This window comes from Pongo abelii, chromosome 5, assembly GCF_028885655.2.
Source record: "Pongo abelii isolate AG06213 chromosome 5, NHGRI_mPonAbe1-v2.0_pri, whole genome shotgun sequence".
NCBI lineage: Eukaryota > Metazoa > Chordata > Mammalia > Primates > Hominidae > Pongo > Pongo abelii.
The window spans coordinates 108,350,403-108,369,248 of record NC_071990.2 but is presented as its reverse complement, the minus strand read 5'-3'; the positions used below and the strand labels follow the sequence as shown (position 1 = coordinate 108,369,248).

The 18,846-nt window shown below is 41.1% G+C and overlaps 1 protein-coding gene across 1 annotated transcript in view; it reads left to right on the top strand.

Annotated features, from left to right (window-relative positions):
- PDSS2 (decaprenyl diphosphate synthase subunit 2) overlaps positions 1-18,846 on the top strand; it is a 312,121-nt gene that overhangs the window by 171,968 nt on the left and 121,307 nt on the right. The window lies entirely within an intron of this gene.

Here is an 18,846-nt window from a genome sequence, read left to right as displayed (position 1 = left end):
CCTGCCAGACCATGGATACAATTCGTAATTATCAGAGCAGAGAACTGAACTCCTGTACCACGGCAGAAAGCATGAGCACTATGGGAGGGCAAATGATAGAATCTGCTCTCCAGTGGGGAGGGGGACAGATATTTTGGAAAACTTTGACACAGAATGTGATGTATTTGTATAACCTTTTCATGTAAAACTGTGCTGCAGTCAGAGAGGGGGTCTGGGTTTTCTTCATTAAAAGCTTATTAAATGAAGAAATAGGACAGTCATTTTGCTTCGGTAGATGGGGGTCAGAGAGGCAGGTCTGATCTCCTCAGGATATTAATGTCTGCCTTCAGCCGGGGGAAATGAGCCGTCACTTGAGTTAGAGGCAGCTTTATGTGCTCATCACTAGGGATTCCCATATGTCCAGGGAGCTGCAACAGTGAAAAATGGCAGAGCTCAGTGGTAGAGTACAGAGGGCTCTCATTGGAATTCATGTCAGGAAGCTCAGCTCAGTCTGCCCAGAGCAAGTCTGTTTAATGTTGATCAGCTGTCCATCTGATAAACCGAATTGATACGGGTATTCCCTCCAAGGGCTGCCCTGACAGTGACAGCCGCTGCACCCAGATGTCTTGTTAGGCTTTTTTGGTAGTCTCAAGTATTTTTAACCCCTTTTGTGACACACAAACCCCAAAGTACTTTTAGAAACCTAGATAAGGATGCCTAGCTAGGCTTTCTCTCTGCTTCTCTGGCAGATAAGAGCCCCACATAACTGTTTCTAGAAACCAGAGATTATTATTAGTTAGCTGCCCCTCCTCCTCCTCATAAGCATCTGGTTGACCTGCAGGATAATTATGTGTTGACAGTATCAAGTGTATGTCTGAGTTATTCAAAACAACATTTAGAAAAATGTTCTTAAATATAGTAAGTCACCTGGCTTGGTTATTCTTTATTAAAGTACTCTCATAGGTGTGTTCGTTGATCACTAAGCAGAGCTTTATTATGTTCATGCATAAAGAGACTATGCAATACAAATTTCTTTTCGGTTGGCTAATTTCTAGTGATAAATGTGGTGACTCCCTGTTGAGTCCCAACATCCCTCTGCTCTTTCAAGTATGACTACCACCACCAAAGGCATCTTACTTCTTTGTAGATTGGCTGGCAGGTTTGGAGGGAGTTAATTACAGAACACATCAATACTGAGTTTTCTTTTTTGGAAATAAATCAAGAGGGGAGGAAATGAATGCAAGTCTTTGTGTTAAGCTGTTATTATTTTAAAATTATATTTCTGCAAAAGTACCAGTAGTTCTAAATTACAGCACTGAATATGGGAGAATTTTGTTTTAAAGATTTTTTTTTTTAATTGAAGTACTACTTAAAAGATTTTTGTCTTTATATTTGTTTTTCTTCACTTTTGGACCTTGTGTTTTCGTGGCATGCAAGATTCTAACATAGACTGAAGTATCTAATCTCTTTGAAGTGAGACCAGCTGCAAAGACTTTATTTTCTGCTTCTTTTCTGTATACTCTAACTTAGAATGGTGGGTGAGCTTTTCTAAAAGAGACACAGAGCTCTCAGTACCCTCAGCAATTGCTTAGTGTGTGCTCAGAGCTGGAAGTAAGGCCTGGTCATTTTTTCCAACCCTTGAACCTGTAACTTGATCACTACTTGGAGGTCATTTTTATTACAGCCTACAGCCTTGGCATTTTTCTTTTTTCTTTTCTTTTTTTTTTTTTTTAATAGAAATGAGGTCTCTCTATGTTGCCCAGGCTGGTCTCAAATCTCCTGGGCTCAAACAGTCCTCCCACCTGGGCCTCCCAAAGTGTTGGGATTACAGGCATGAGCCACCGTGCCCAGCTGGCACTTCGCCTCTCATGGTTGAGATTTTTCATTTTCCTACCCTATTTTTAAAAATAGCATTTTAGGCTGGGCATGGTGACTCGTACCTGTAATTCCAGCACTCTGGAAGGCCAAGGTGAGAGGATCACTTGAGGCTAGGAGTTCAAGACCAGCCTGGGCAACATAGTGAGACTCCCCCAGTCTCTACTAAAAAAAAAAAAAAAACCAAAAATTAGCTGGGTATGGTGGTGCACACCTGTAATCCCAGCTACTGAGGAGGCTGAAGTGGGAGGTTTCCTTGAGCCTAGGAGTTTGAGGTCATATTGAACTATGATAACACTACTGTACTCCAGCCTGGGTGATAGAGTGAGACCCTGTCTCAAAAAAAAATTTTATAAAATAAAATCAGGATTCTCATTTCAAAATTTAAGAATGAAATAAGATGAATTTTGAATGATATACTCATGGCCAACCCCAAATACAACGTTCCATTTTAATTTATCAACATGAATAAATGACAAAATAGGAAAATCCTTATGTTTACCTAATTATCACAACTTGAATGACTCTTAGGACTTTAAGTCTACTTATAAAAAATTAATATTTGGCACTTATAATTAGTTAAAAGTTATCATCATGAAAGATTCTTTTACCTGGCATGGGTTTACAAAAGTGTGTATGCTTTTCCTTTTCATTAGCGCTCACATGCTTTTTTTTTTTTTAACGGTTTGAGCTTGATATTATTGAAGCATGTTTTAGAAATTTTTTTGCTTTTATCTGTTTCTCCGTCTGCTCCCACCCCGATTATTTGCCCTGTTCTTTGGGACTTTGGGGAAAGAAATAAAACACAAACAAGCGGGGGGAAAAAAGCTAATATATCACATGGCAATAAGAGCTATGGAGGGGAAAAAAAGCAGGAAGTAGGGATCGAGAATGCTGATGGTGATGAGAGGGTTGCTATTGTAAATGGCATGCCCAGGGAAGGCCTTACGTACAGAGACGTGCACTTTTGCAGAGACCTCAAGAGGGTGAATGACTAAGCCTTGTAGATACATAAGCCAAGTGCAGTCCAGACAGAGGAAAGGGCAAAGGCCCTGAGGCAAGAATAGGCTTGGCATGTTTAAGGAATAACAAAGAAGCTAGTGTCACAGAAGAGAGTGAATGAGGGAGGAAAGCAGAGGGAATGAAGTCAGAGAGGCGGGGGGTGGAGAAATTGTGGCAGATTGTATTAGACTTGGAGTCCATTATAGGGACTGGCTTTTACCAAAGTAAGTGAGATAGGGACCACTGGAGGGTTTTGAGCAGAAGAGCAATGGACCTGGTGGTTTCATTCTCCTGCTTGCCTCGTTTCTGCTACCGTTTTACCACTCCAGCCTCACATCTAAAAAGTATCTTTCATTTATCCTCCATATTTAGTCACACAGCAATACTGCAATTCTTCCATTAGATTATTTTATATCACTCCCCGTGTACCTCTGTTGTCACCTTAGAGTTCACATTCTAATCATGTCACTCCTAAAGTATTAGAAAAGTAGAAACAACTTTGTGATAATTACAGTTTGGCAAATTGTAGTGTAAAGAAATAAACTTCTTACAAAACTATTTTAACAGAATAGGTGTCCTCATTAAGTCATCAGCTCCTTGTCACTGGAAATACTAAAATAGGACCAGGCATGGTGCCTCACACCTGTAATCACAGGCTGAGGCTTAAGGCCAGGAGTTTGAGCCTGGACTGGGCAACAAAGTGAAACCCTGTCTCTACAAAAAACATTTTTTTAAAAAAATTAGCCAGGCTTAGTGGTGTGCACCTATAGTCCTAGCTACTCAGGAGGCTGAGGCAGGAGGATTGCTCGAGCCCAGGAGAAGTTGAATGACTTTCCGTAATGAGCTTGCACTACTTGGCCTCATGGGCTCTTTACAACTAGAGTTCTCTGAAATTATGCTGTGGTAGCCTGATCTTCTTGACAGTCATAGTCATCTCTCCCCATGCTCCACATCCTGGATCATACTGGCATATTCCATTTCTTTTTGTTTTTGAGACGGGGTTTCATTCTGTCTCCCAGGCTGGAGTACAGTGGCATGATCTCGGCTGACTGCAGCCTCGACATCCTAGGCTCAAGTGATCCTCCCACCTCAAGCCTCCTGAGTAGCTAGGACAAGGGCACACCACCACGTCCAGCTAATTTTTATATTTTTTCTAGAGATAGTTTCACCGTGTTGCCCAGGCTGGTCTGAAATTCCTGGGCTCGAGCAATCCACCCACCTTCTCCTCCCACACTGCTTGGATTATAGGCATGATAGGCATGAGCCACTGCATCTGGCCTCCATTTCTTTCTTTTTTTTTTTTTTTGAGACAGAGTCTCGCTCTGTCACCCAGGCTGGAGTGCAGTGGCACGATCTCAGCTCACTACAACCTCTGCCTCCCAGGTTCAAGCAATTCTCCTGCCTCAGCCTCCTGAGTAGCTGGGATTACAGGTGCCTGCCACCATGCCCTTCTAATTTTTGTATTTTTAGTAGAGATGGGGTTTCACCATGTTGGCCAGACTGGTCTCGAACTGCTGACCTCAGGTGATACGCCCATCTCGGCCTCCCAAAATGCTGGTATTACAGATGTGAGCCACCATGCCCGGCCTCCATTTCTTAAAATATCAATTTCGGCCAGGCGCAGTGACTCACGCCTATAATCCCAGCACTTTGGGAGGCCAAGGTGGGCGGATCACCTGAGAGGTGAGATGAGTAGTCCGAGACCAGCCTGGCCAACATGGTGAAACCCCATCTCTACTAAAAATACAAAAAATTAGCTGGGCTTGGTGGCAGGCACATGTAATCCCAGCTACTTGGGAGGCTGAGGCAGAGAATCGCTTGAATCCGGTAGGCAGAGGTTGCAGTGAGCCGAGATTGTACCACTGCGCTCCAGCCTGGGCAACAAAGCAAGACTCTGTCTCAAAAAAAAAAAACAATGTCGTCCCGGCATCTTCATATTGTCCAGCCCCTCCTTAATGACCCCATAGTGCTCTAGAAAAACCTAAACTCCTTGCTTGCTCTTTTCAAGGCCCTCTTCAGTCACAAGTCCAATCTCATCTGTGCTTCTCTCTGTATTAGATGGGCTTGTCTGCTACTGTCCAATGACTATCCCCTACTTCCCTCCAAATCTAAATCTGTTTAAACGTCCAGAAATAAAAAAGGCTATTAAAAAGTTCATAATCTCAGCATCTGCATTTCCTGCTCCTTGCCTGTCCTCTTTTCTTCCTTCTCATTGTTTTTCCCTTTTCTCCGAAAATCAACTTGTGCTCCTCATTCATTCATTCATACAACAAAGACTTGAGGGCCTACCAGGCACTGAACTATACAATGGAGATAGAATAATGGAAAAAACAGACAAATATTCCAGCCTTCATGTTTTTTTTGCACTTACTAACTTTTGAAGGCGTAGATTTGGCTGTACCACATTCTTTTTAATTTCTACTTAGTACTGTACTACATTAATGGACATTTAGATTATTTCTAATTATTTGTTGTTACCAAACTATGTAATGTACGCTATTAAAAACAAACATATTGGACGGACATGTCGTGGCTCATGCCTGCAATCCCAGCACTTTGGGAAACCAAGGTGGGAGGATTGCTTCAGGCCAGGAGTTGGAGACCAGCCTGCTGACATAGGAAAATAATTTTTATTCTTATTTCACTGTTCTTTGTTCTTTAGAGGACAGGATCTCACTCTGTAGCTCAGGCTGGAATGCAGTAGCGCAATGCTAGCTCCCTGCAGCCTTGAATTCCTGGGTTCAAGCTATCCTCCCTAATAGCCTCCCTAATAGGAGGCTCCCTCAGCCCTAATAGGAGCCCTAATAGGAGGCTCCCTCAGCCTCCCTAATAGCTGGGACTATAGGCACACGCCACCTCACCCATCTCTAATTTTTAAATAAAATAAAAATTTGGGCCAGGAACAGTGGCTCACGCTTGTGATCCCAGCACTTTGGGAGGCTGAGACGGTGGATCCCCTGAGGTCAGGAGTTCAAGACCAGCCTGGCCAACATAGTGAAAACCTGTCTCTACTGAAAATACAAAAATTAGCCCGGTGTGGTGGTGCATGCCTGTAATCCCAGCTACTTGGGAGACTGAGGCAGGAGAATTGCTTGAACCCAGGAAGCAAAGGTTGCAGTGAGCCAAGATTGCACTACTGCACTCCAGCCTGGGTGATAGAGTAAGACTCCATCTCAAAAAAATAAAAATAAAAATAAAAAATTGTAATTAAAAAAATATTTATATGGGTATATAAAATTATGCTATTTCAGTAGAATATCATAGGTCAAGGGGTATGCATATTTTTAATTTTTTTAGATACCATACTTTTCTAAGTGATTGTACCAACTTAAGGTCCAATACAGTAGTATATTCAGTTAAATTTCCCTGTGAGTGGCTACCTTCAAGGGTCAGGCTGTAGCGAATGTGAAAGGTAAAGGAAGTGGTGGAAACTGTGGCAAGCTGAAGAGCATGGCTCCAAAGGCTTTCCAATTCAATTTAGTTTTGGAAATGCTGTTTGCCAAATATTATGTCTGTGGGCTTTATTTGGCTCTTGGGGCATCAGTGTGAGACCCCTATTTCTACCTTCACCAAAACTGTATCTTCTTGATCTTTTTCATTTTTGCAAAGTTAATGAACTAAAAATTTTATTTCATTGTTATTGTAATACTTTCCTTTTTTTGTTTTGTTTTGTTTTTTGAGACGGAGTCTTGCTCTGTCACCAGGCTGGAGTGCAGTGGCACAATCTCGGCTCACTGCAACCTCCACCTCGAGGGTTCAAGCCATCCTCCTGCCTCAGCCTCCCGAGTAGCTGGGACTACAGGCGCGTGCCACCATGCTCAGCTAATTTTTTCTATTTTTAGTAGAACCGGGGTTTCACCATGTTGGCCAGGATGGTCTCGATCTTTTGACCTCGTGATCCACCTGCCTTGGCCTCTCAAAGTGCTGGGATTACAGGTGTGAGCCACCGCACCTGGCCAGTCCTTTCTAAATTATTAGTGAGGTTGAGCATCATTTTATGTACTTTTTGACCATTTGTATTTCTTCTGGAATTACCTCTTTGTACCTTTTCCCATGCTGCTATTGTTTCTTTAACTTACTTATTTGGGTAAGCTTCACATATATTTTAAATATAAACCTTTTGTTTATTGTATTTATTGCAAGTTCTTCAAGTCTGTATTTGCCTCATTATTTTTATGGTATATTTTATTTTATTATTTTATTATTTTTTTGAGATGGAATCTCACTCTGTCGACCAGGCTGGAGTGCAGTGGCGCAATCTCGGCTCACTGCAACCTCCGCCTCTCAGGTTCAGGCAATTCTCCAGCTTCAGCCTCCCGAGTAGCTGGGATTACAGGCACCCGCCACCACAATCGGCAAATTTCTGTATTTTTTTAGTAGAGGTGGAGTTTCACCATGTTGGCCAGGCTGGTGTCAAACTCCTGCCCTCAAGTGATCCGCCCACCTCAGCCTCCCAAAGTGCTGGGATTACAGGCGTGAGCCACTGCACCCAGCCTATGGCATATTTTGGTATTAAACTTTTTTGTTTATTTTAACTCCTCAAATTTATCCTTTGTTTTCTTTTCTTTCCTTTTTTTTTTTTTTTTTTTTTTTTTTTTTGCGACGAAGTTTTGCTCCTTGGCCAGGCTGGAGTGCAGTGGCGTGATCTTGGCTCACTGCAACCTCTGCCTCCTGGGTTCAAGCAATTCTCCCACCTCAGCCTCCTGAGTAGCTGGGATTACAGGCACCCACCGCCATGCCCAGCTAATTTTTGTATTTTTAGTAGGGACGGGGTTTTGCCATGTTGTTCAGGCTGGTCTCGAACTCCTGACCTCAGGTGATCCACTCGCCTCGGCCTCCCAAAGTACTGGGATTACAGGTGTGAGCCACTGCGCCCGGCCCCCTATCCTTTGTTTTCTTTGTAGCTTCCTGAGTTCCTATTCTATTTTGCAAAACTGTCTCACCCCATGTCCATAAGAATGTTTTCCTAAATTTATAGTGTTGCTTTTCACAGTTAGATGGTTAATCCATTTAAATATGTTTTTATCTATGATAGGGATCTAACATTTTTTTTCTCATAATTGATAGCCAGTTGCCCCAATATCATTTGTAAGAATAATCCATCTTTTCCCTAATGATTTGAATTGTTATTTTTATTATAAATAATTATTCATTTGTATTTGAATCTCTCTCTGGATTCCATTTCACTAATCAATTAGTCTATTCTTGTGATATTATCATACTTTTTTTTTTCTTATTCTTCTTCTTCTTCAAGATGGGGTCTTATTATGTTCCCCAGGCTTGTCTCAAACTCCTGGGCTGAAGCGATCCTCCTGCCTCAGCCTCCCAAAGTTCTGAGATTACAGATGTGAGCCTCCACACCCAGCCATACTATACTTTTTAAAACTGCAGTAGCTTTATAGTAAGATTTAAAATTTAGAATGTCAGGCCTCTTATTTTTCTTCCAAAGTTTTGTTTTTTTGTAATTTTCAAATTTACTCTTCCCATATGAACATAAAAATCAGTTTTTCAATTTTAAAAACAAATTTTAGGATTCAAGTAAAATGACTTTAAATGGATGACTCTTGCCTATCATTTTAATATTTTTAGAAAGACCTTGAATTTGCACATGTTGTGTTTGGGATATTTATTAGTTTTCTATTGATATGCAAAGTGCCCAGGCTTTAGAACCAGAGTCCTGGGCTTGCATCCAGCTTTGCAGTTAACTAGCTGTGTGAACTTGGGCAAGTTACTTAGCCTGTCAGCCTAGCTGCCTTCTGTACAGAAGAGATAATAAAGCTTACCTCAGAGAGCTGTTGTGAGTTGTATATTATTTTATTTATTAACCTGTTAATTGAGTTATTCTTGCAAAAATATTTTTATATAGTATTCAGCATACAGTAACTGTCTCAAAGTAATTTAGTAAGTAGTAGCCATAATCACTATTAGGCACTTTTTAAAATAGTATTTTCGAAGAATATTCAGGCGAAGTGACATATCTGGCATTTACTTCAAAGTCTGAAAGAGGAATGAAGGGTGTAGCTAAAACAAGGTTAGCCATGGTTAACAACTTTTTTTTTTTTTTTTTGGAGACGAAGTCTTGCTCTTGTCCTCCAGGCTGGAGTGCGATGGCGCCATCTCGGCTCACTGTAACCTCCTCCTCCCGGGTTCAAGCAATTCTCCTGCCTCAGCCTCCTGAGTAGCTGGGATTACAGGCGCCTGCCACCACGCCAGGCTAATTTTTGTATTTTTAGTAGAGACGGGGTTTCACCATGTTGGCCAGGCTGGTCTCGAACTCCTGACTTCAGGTCATCCACCCGCCTTGGCCTCCCAAAGTGCTGGGATTACAGGTGTGAGCCACCGCGCCCAGCCGGTTAACAAATTTTAAAGCTGGGTGATGGGTCCACAGATGTTCTTGATGCAGTATTTTCTACTTTTATATGTTTGAAAATTCCCAAAATTTTAAAAAAGCATCTTTAAAAGCCCAAAATTTTAAAAAAGCATATTTAAAAGCTGTTAAAAATGACAAAGTGTAAATATTTATTATTTCTAAGTGGAAGATTATGTAAATATTATTCTCTGTACTTTTCTGTATTTTTTTAACCTCTCAAAAAGAAGAGAGGTAAGGAAGCTAGTGAGAGAGAAAGAAGGCTCCATTGTCTTTTTATCTCCCTTGTCTGTGTGGCGAAACACAATTCTTCTCCTATTTTATTTTTATTTATTTATTTATTTTTATTTTATTGTTATTTTTTTTGAGACAGAGTTTTGCTCTTGTTGCCCAGGCTGGAGTGCAATGACACCACCATCTCGGCTAACGGCAACCTCCGCCTCCCGGATTGAAGCTATTATCCTGCCTCAGTAGCTGAGATCAGAGGCACGCGCCACCATGCCCGGCTAATTTTTTTTTGTATTTTTAGTAGAGACGGAGTTTCTCCATGTTGGTCAGGCTGGTCTCAAACTCCTGACCTCAGGTGATTCGCCTGCCTCGGCTTCCCAAAGTGCTGGGATTACAGGCGTGAGCCACCACACCCGTCCTATTTTTATTTATTTATTTATTTTTTGAGATGGAGTTTCACTCTTATTGCCCAGGCTGGAGTGCCATGGCGCGATCTCAGCTCACCACAACCTCTGCCTCCCGGGTTCAAGCGATTCTTCTGCCTCAGCCTTCCAAGTAGCTGGAATCACAGATATGCAACGCCATGCCCAGCTAATTTTGTATTTTTAGTAGAGACAGGGTTTCTCCACGTTGGTCAGGCTGGTCTCGAACTCCCAACCTCCAGTGATCTGCCCGCCTCAGCCTCCCAAAGTACTGGGATTACAGGCATGAGCCACCACGCCCAGACAATTCTTCTCCTATTTTAACATCAACTTAAATGCAGAACATTTGAAGAGATTTCAGGTTATTTTAAGGAACGGTTTTGGTGGGTTTTTTTCTTTTTTTCTTTTTTTTTTTTTTTTTTTAGAGACAGGGTCTTACTCTGTCGCCCAGGCTGGAGTGCAGTGTTGCAAACACAGCCCACTGCAGCCTCAACTTCCTGGGCTCAAGCAGTCCTCCTGCCTCAGCCTCCCAAGTAGCTTAGAATCACAGGCACACACCGCCATACCTGGCTAATTTTTTTCTTTTCATTTTTCATTGAGATGAGGTCTCCCTATGTTGCCCAGGTTGGTCTTGAACTCCTGAGCAAATCAATCCTTCCCACCTTGGCCTCCTAAAGTGTTGGGATTACAAGTGTGAGCCACCACACCCAGCCTAACTGTTTATCAGTCTGGGTGTGGTGGCTCACAGCTGTTTTCCTAGCACTTTGGGAGGCTGAGGTGGAAGGATTGCTTCAGCTTAGAAGTTCGAGACCAGCCTGGGCAACATAGGGAGACCCCTATCTCTACAAAAAAAAATTTTCTTTTTTTTTTTTTTTTTTTTTTTTTTTTTGAGACAGGGTCTTGTTCTGTCGCCCAGACAGAAGTGCAGTGGCACGATCTCAGCTCACTGCAAGCTCCACCTCCCAGGTTCACGCCATTCTCCTGCCTCAGCCTCCCAAGTAGCTGGGACTACAGGCGCCCGCCACCACACCCGGCTAATTTTTTGTATTTTTTTTTTTTAGTAGAGACAGGGTTTCACCCTGTTAGCCAGGATGGCCTCAATCTCCTGACTCCGTGATCCACCCGCCTCAGCCTCCCAAAGTGCTGGGATTACAGGCATGAACCACCGCGCCTGGCCCAAAAAAATAATTTTTAAAAAAGCATTCAGGTATGGTGGTATGTGCCTGTAGTCCTAGCCACTCAGGAGGCTGAGACAGGAGGATCACTTGAGCCCAGGAGTTTGAGGTTACAGTGAGCCATGGTCACGCCACTGTACTCCAGCCTGGGCTACAGAGTGAGACCCTGTTTCTAAAAATAAAAACTGTTCATCAGCTGACATGGCTCTTGTGAAGTAGTTATCACTAATCCCTGTATGGGGATAGAGACTAACTGACCTCTGGGGTCACTTCCAACTCTGATTCTATAAACCCTACTTTTTAGTTAATGTCATTCCTTCCATTTTGAAACTAAGAATGATACTGATGCCCTATAACCTTTATAAATTAATGGTGGCTGGGTGCAGTGGCTCACACCTCTAATCCCAGCACTTTGGGAGGCCAAGGCGGGTGGATCACCTGAGGTCAGGGGTTCGAGACCAGCCTGGCCAACATGGCGAAACCCCATCTCTACTAAAAATACAAAAATTAGCCAGGCATTGTGGCACATGCCTGTAATCCCACATACTAGGGAGGCTGAGGCAGAAGAATTGCTTGAATCCAGCGGGTGGAGGTTTCAGTGAGCTGAGGTCACACCACTGCACTCCAGCCTGGGTGACAGAGCAAGACTCTGTCTCAACAAAATAAATAAATAAATTGCTAAGTAAAGAGTTGTTCATTTAACAGATATTTATAGGCAGCCTAGGGAAGTAGGGTAGTATAATTTACAGTGTAGTGAGGGAACTGGGTGGTGGGGAGAGAGAGAGCTAAAGAAATAATTACAGTCAAGTTTGATACAAGACTGAGCCATATTCAAAGGCTTTCACGCACAGAAGAAAGAGTTAACTCTGGGAAAGTTAAAGAAGTTACACATGGGCTGATTACTAAAAAGTCTTTAGACAAAAATATATTGATCACAAACCCTTTAGCCCCAAAAGTTGTATGGTACTTTCATACAGTGGACCTCAGTAGAGATGTTAAATAGAAAAAGGAGATCCTCTACTTCTAAATGATACAGGACTGTCTCTGAGAGATAATGTTAGGTGAATAAAACCAGAGTGCAGAATTATGAACATGAGATGTCTATTATTTTTGTCACAATTTTTATTGACTATATCTTCTCAGAATGTATTTGGCTGCATAAAACAAGACTCTAACAAGACTTATAACAAGACTCTAACAAACAGTGACTTGAAAGAGTGCAGTGTTTATCTCAGATAACAAGAAGTCTAGAGGTGGACACATCAGAGCTGATGCAGCCCTCAAAGAAGTCAGCAGGGGCTCAAACTTCTTTTTGCTCTACCATGTTTAAAGAGGGTTAAACCTCTTTAGGAGGGCCCCCAACCCTCTTTAGGAGGTTTAGAGGGTTGGGAGCCCTCTTTAGGATCCTTAAGTCGCTACTGTGTCTCCAGGCACCTGGGCCATATTCCAGTCAGGGAACATGGGTAAGCCCAAAATGTCAAAGGTTTACACCAACTGAATCTGTTCCCTTATATCAGGAACTCAGTAAATTTCTCAGAAACCCCACCTGGTAGACTAGTGCTTACATTTCATTGGCCAGACTGTGTCACATGATCACATCTAGCTGAAGAGGATCATGAGGAGGTAGGTTTTTTAAGTGAGTACCATTGCCACTCCAAATGTAGTCAAGAGTATGTACTTTTCTGTATATTTTTAACCTCTCAAAAATAATAAAGGGAAGGAAAGAAGATAGAAAGCAGGCTCCGTTGTCTTTTATCTCCCTTGTCTGTGTGGCAAAACACAATTAACTCTTCTATTTTAACATCAACTTAAATGCAAAACATTTGAAGAGATTTCAAGTTATTATAAGTAACAATTTGGGTTTTTTGTTTGTTTGTTTGTTTGTTTTTTGAGACAGGGTCTCTGTTGCCCAGGCTGGAGTGCAGTGGTGCAAACACAGGAATGAAAGGATAGGCAAATATTAATAGCAATGTCTGCCACCCTGATTTCTGAAGCTTAGGATGCTAAAAAAATTTGAGAAGCTTTGGAGGAGAATGGACAGATCAAAAGCAGATGAAGTTTTTTAACATATAATGGAAAGAAAGTGATTTGGTGAAAAATCTTGTAAAAACATTTATTAATCTTTCAATATGGTAATTACTTTCTTACTCTGATTACTTAACATAAGTTGTATTTATTTGTGACTGTTTTCTAATCAAGAGTTAGCATGAGGACCCGGCGTGGTGGCTTAGGCCTGTAATCCCAGCACTTTGGGAGGCCAAGATGGGTGGATCACTTGAGGTCAGGAGTTCAAGACCAGCCTGGCCAACATGGTGAAACCCTGTCTCTACTAAAAATACAAAAAACTTAGCTGGACATCATGGCGCATGCCTGTAATCCTAGCTACTCGGGAGGCTGACGCATGAGAATTGCTTGAACCTGGGAGGCCGAGGTTGCAGTGAGCCGAGATCATGTTACTGCACTCCAGCCTGGGTGACAGAGCGAGACTCCGTCTCAAAAAAAAAAAAAAAAGCATGAGAAATATTCAAGAGTACTAAAATATATGTACATAAATTGGCATGAAGACTTTTATTTAAGATATTTTTTTAAAATCCAGTGCATTGAAAGTTTAATAGATTGCTTTGGGTAGCTAAAATAGGAATAAGATCACCAGAAGAAAATTTTCTCAAATTTTTTCATACTGTCAATGCTTCTCTGACATATACTAAATTGTACTCTTACAAAATATGATCCAGAGTTACTTATCTGGTGATAAAATCTTAGAATCTGAGAGCACAGTACTAGATAGTGAAATTACAGGATAGATTTAAAGATGACCAGTCATTTCACTCCTATTTCCTATAGAAAAATAGGTACCAATAATAGTAATCATTTTTTTAAATCTTTTTAACTATTAACTGCCAGTTTATATAACTCTTTTTTTAAAAAAATCCCTGAATCTTATAATTTGGGGACTGGAAGGGATGTGTTTCTCCAGTCCCCCTGCTTTCAGGGACAAGAAGACCAAGGGTCTGAGTTTAAGGGATTTGCCCATGAATTGTCTTATGTAATAAGCAGAAGTAGAACTGTTATCCAGATTCCTGATTAGGCTAAAACTATTGATTTCATTCTGGTGAATTCAAACAACTTGACCTTCCCCAGTTACTGTAAACAAAAAGAATTAAGCCTGTTGTTAATATACTTTTTTCCTAGCAACATTCCCTTCCCTGTTGCTTCAAAACTAGGGATAAAAATTGGACAAATTTGTGGCATATATCAGTGATGGTAACATTGATAACTTTGGCTTATTCCCACTCCCCAACGATCTACTATTCCTTAGGTAAATAAACATTTATTTTTATTTTTATTTTTATTTTGAGACAGAGTTTCACTCTGTTGCCTAGGCTGGAGTGCAATGGTGTGATCTCGGCTCACTGCAACCTCCGCCTCCCGGGTTGAAGCGATTCTCCTGCCTCAGCCTCCAAATAGCTGGGATTACAGGCATGCGCCACCATGTCCAGCTAATTTTTGTATTTTTAGTAGAGATGGGGTTTCACCATGTTGGCCAGGCTGCTCTTGAACTCCCGACCTCAAGTGGTCCTCCTGCCTCAGCCTCCCAAGGTGCTGGGATTACAGGCGTGAGCCCAGCTAAATGTTTTAAATTGTCATTTGTTACTATGACAAGGTGGTTCTGAGTTCCAGCTTTGCCTTTTATAAACTCAGTGTTCTTGATCAAGTATTTAACCTCTGCAGACCTCTGTAATTAGAATCACAAGTAGATAATATAAGTGAAAGGTTTTTTTAAATGGCAGACACTGTAAAAATGATGGGCTTTCACTTTTATTATTGCATACCATTGTTTTTGTTGTTTCTGGTCATGTGGCATTTAAAAGTTGCTATTTGTTTAATGAATGCTGTTTTATGACTATAGATGTCAAAATCACTCATTTTCATCCTTAGAGTAATTCAAAACACCACAACTTTTTGCTTACCTGGTTATTACTTTCTTTCATAAACTGAACTGCATGAAAAACTTGTCCAAATGCTTAACGCTTTTTACTTTTATACTTGCCCATAATCTCATTATGTGATTTTTGTGAAATGTGATAATACGGACTTTTTTCAGTGAATGGTTTTGTAAACTAGAAATCATTCACAGGGTAGTAATAAAATACAATTTTATTCCTTTCTTTTAGTCACTTTTTAAAAGGTAATTTTAAATGTTCTACTTTAAAAAAATGTCTTCTGTTAACTTTTCAACTGTCTTATAAGTCTCCATTCTTAGTGATTTTCTTTGGGATATAATGAGATTTTAATCTAAACCATGAATTTACTCTTAGATACTATTTGACTCACTGGTTCATTTCCTTTCTCTACTCCCCAAATTTGTAATCAAGTACAATATGTCTACTGGGTCATCTTTACATATTCTCTTAATTTTTTTTTAACAAAGGAAATCAATTAGACATGAGATTTTCCTTGGCATTTGATAATGCCAAGTTGTTCTTTTAATTGTATCTTTATGTGATTATTTTAGCTGTTAAACCAGTCTTTTTTTTTTTAAGAGAAGAGTCTCATATATTATTTGATGATTTTATATTTATTGATTTATTTATTTTATTTATTCATTTATTTTTGAGACAGAGTCTTGCTCTGTCATCCAGGCTAGAGTGCAGTGGCGCGATCTCAGCTCACTGCAACCTCTGCCTTCCGGGTTCAAGTGATACTCCTGCCTCTGCCTCCCAAATAGCTCCCAAAAATTAGTCAGGCACCCGCCACCACGCCTGGCTAATTTTTGTATTTTTAGTAGAGACGGGGTTTCACCATGTTGGCCAGGCTGGTTTCAAACTCCTTACCTCAGATGATCCACCCACCTTGGCCTCCCAAAGTGCAGGGATTACAGGCATGAGCCACCGCGCTTGGCCTGATTATTCTATATTTATCTCTCTCCATGTCTAAGGCGGTTGTCCTAGGTCAAGCCCTTTTGTTGCATCTTCCCTGGACCTTTGTAATAGCTCCCCCACCCCATATCCCTACTTTCCCTACATACTTTTTAAGATTTTTCTATGTATCACCTTTGGAATCTTCTTCCTAAATTATTAAAAAATATATATCATCCTTTCATCTCAAAATATTGCATGTGTAATAAAATATAGATCATTTCACCTGCTATAACCATCTCCAAAATTCCTATCTCTCACTTATCCACACAGTTCCCTTACTGTAGCCAAACTGATCTCTTCAACCTTTGGTCACGTTTTCTACTCTTGCCTTCTCTATGTCATGATTCGTGGTCTTTCTTATTCTGGGGTTCCCAAGCCCTACTCTTGTTTTGTCCTTTTTCTCCAGCTATGGAAATCTTACTTGCCTTTCCAGGCCCCGCTCAAATTTAGCTTCTTCAAGGAAACTTTTTTAAAGCTTTTATGACACAGATGAGGTCTACAGAAAAAAAGGAAAGATAGAAGCTTTCAATGGGCACATGTGGAAGGCAGCCTAATCTAGTAGAAATAGATTGGGGATTGGAGTCTCTGTTAGTTATCTGTTGTGTAACAAACTACTCCAAACCTTGGCGGCTTAAAACAATAACCAACTTATTTCTCATAATTCTGTTGTTTGGCTGGACTGTTCCTTTGCTGGTTTCTCCTGTATTTATTTATGTGTCTGTGTTTACCTGGTAAATGTGCAGGGGGCTGGGCTTGACTGGGACAGCTGGACCTTTCTCCATGTTGCCTTTCATTCTCTAAGAGGCTAGATTAGGTTTCTTAACTTGTAGTCTCAGGTTAGCATTCCAAGAGGGTAAGCCCCAATGCAAAAACATTTATCAAGCCTGTTTGTCCCTCATTTGCCAGTGTCCCATTGACCAAACAAGTCACATGGTCAAACTCAGCATCAATCAAAGAGATCGTACATGGCTTGGATATCAGAGGGTGTGACTGATAAGTGTAACTTGGTGTAACACTCTGCCACACTTTGCCCTCTGGCCCCAATGTTTCACATTCCTTCCATATGCAAAACAGACCACCTCCCAAGACCCCAGTCTCATCCATTTTATGACATCAAGCTCAGAGTCCCTGATCTCATGATTTCTGTTAGGTCTCGATGTGGATGTGGCTCCATGGGTGCAGCCCCTCTTCAGTCAGGGACCTAGGAACTAAAAGGACAAGTTATCCACCCTCCCCCCAACCACACACCACCGTCTATCCAACATGCAACAGTGAATCAGAAAGAAGATAACCACAGTTGTCACTTCCATTAAAAAGAGGGAGAAATGGGAGGTACATAGCAGTCACTAGTCTATAGCAATTCTGAAATCCAGCTGGGCACATATCTGGGCCACCTACTCTATCTTGGAGCAAGGAATGTTTCTTGATTAGGGCTCAGTTCTATTCCCTGGAAATGGTTCTCGAATCCACTCTTCTCCATTGTTCTTGGCTCTACTTTCTGAGCTTCCTTTTCTTTTCTTTCCTTTTTTTTTTTTTTTTTTTTTTTTGAGATAGGGTCTCACTCTGTGCCTAGGCTAGAGTGCAATAGTGCAGTCAGTTCACTATAACTTTGAACTCCTGAGCTCAGGTGATGTCCCACCTCAGCCTCCCAAGTAACTGGGACTACAGGCATGCACCCCCTCACCAAGCTAATTTTTATTTTTAAATTTTTTGTAGAGATGGGGTCTCACTATGTTGCCTGAACTGATGTTGAACTCCTGGCCTCAAGCAGTCCTACCACCTGGGCCTCCCAAAGTTCTGGGATTACAGGCATGAGCCACTGCACCTGGCCTATTTTCCCTTTTCAGTAAGATACAGTTTATACTTGTAGCTGAGTAGTTTTCCAGCTTCCACTAAGAGTTTGCCATTCCTTCAGTCTTTGCCTCCTAGCCTCATTTTTCTGACTCAAAGCAAACACTCCACTTATAGATATACCATTTCTGTATCAGATATCTGTTGCTACATAGCAAATCACCCATACAGTTTAGTGACTTGAAACAACTTACCATTCTGTGGATTGACCTGAGGGTTCTTCTGCTTGGGGTCATGCAACTCCTGTGACTGTGACAAGCTTATCAGTTGCATAGGCACTTATCAGGCTTTCCTTGTGTACTGTTTGTTGATGTCCTATTGGCCAAAGCAAGTCACATGGCCAAGCATGGAAGGGGATCATGCAGGAGCTTGGAAACCAAAAGACGTGACTCACATGGGGCCATTTGTAGCAGATACCAACAGATTTTCAGGTCTACATTACTGTGTACTCTTGGGAAAGTCATTTTACTTGTGTGCACAATTTTTTCACCTATTAAAAGAGGTTAATAATACCTATCATGAAGTTGTGATAATGTTTAAATTTTTAGTAATTACCTGTTGATTTTTTTCTGACTATAAAAGTAATACTTTTGTCATTGTACAAAATATACAAACTACAGAAAAGTATAAAAAAGGAACAAACATCTGCTGAAATTCCCGTGTAATAAATATAGTTCTATACTATAAGCTCCTCGGGGGCCTTCTCTGTATTATTTGCTACTGTAGATTTCTCTCTTCATTCTTATTCTGAAAGTTAAAAAGTCCTTGAAGGAAGAAACCATATTGTGTTCATCTCTGTAAACCCCATAGCTTTGCATTTATGATTAAAAGAGATAATGTAGCTAGGAGCAGTGGCTCACACCTGTTATCCCAGCACTTTGGGAGTCTGAGGCAGGTAGATCACCTGAGCTCAGGAGTTCAAGACCAGCCTGGGTAACATGGCAAAACCCCATCTCTACCAAAAATACAAAAGTTAGCCAGGCTTGGTGTCACACACCTGTAGTCCCAGCTACTTGGGAGGCTGA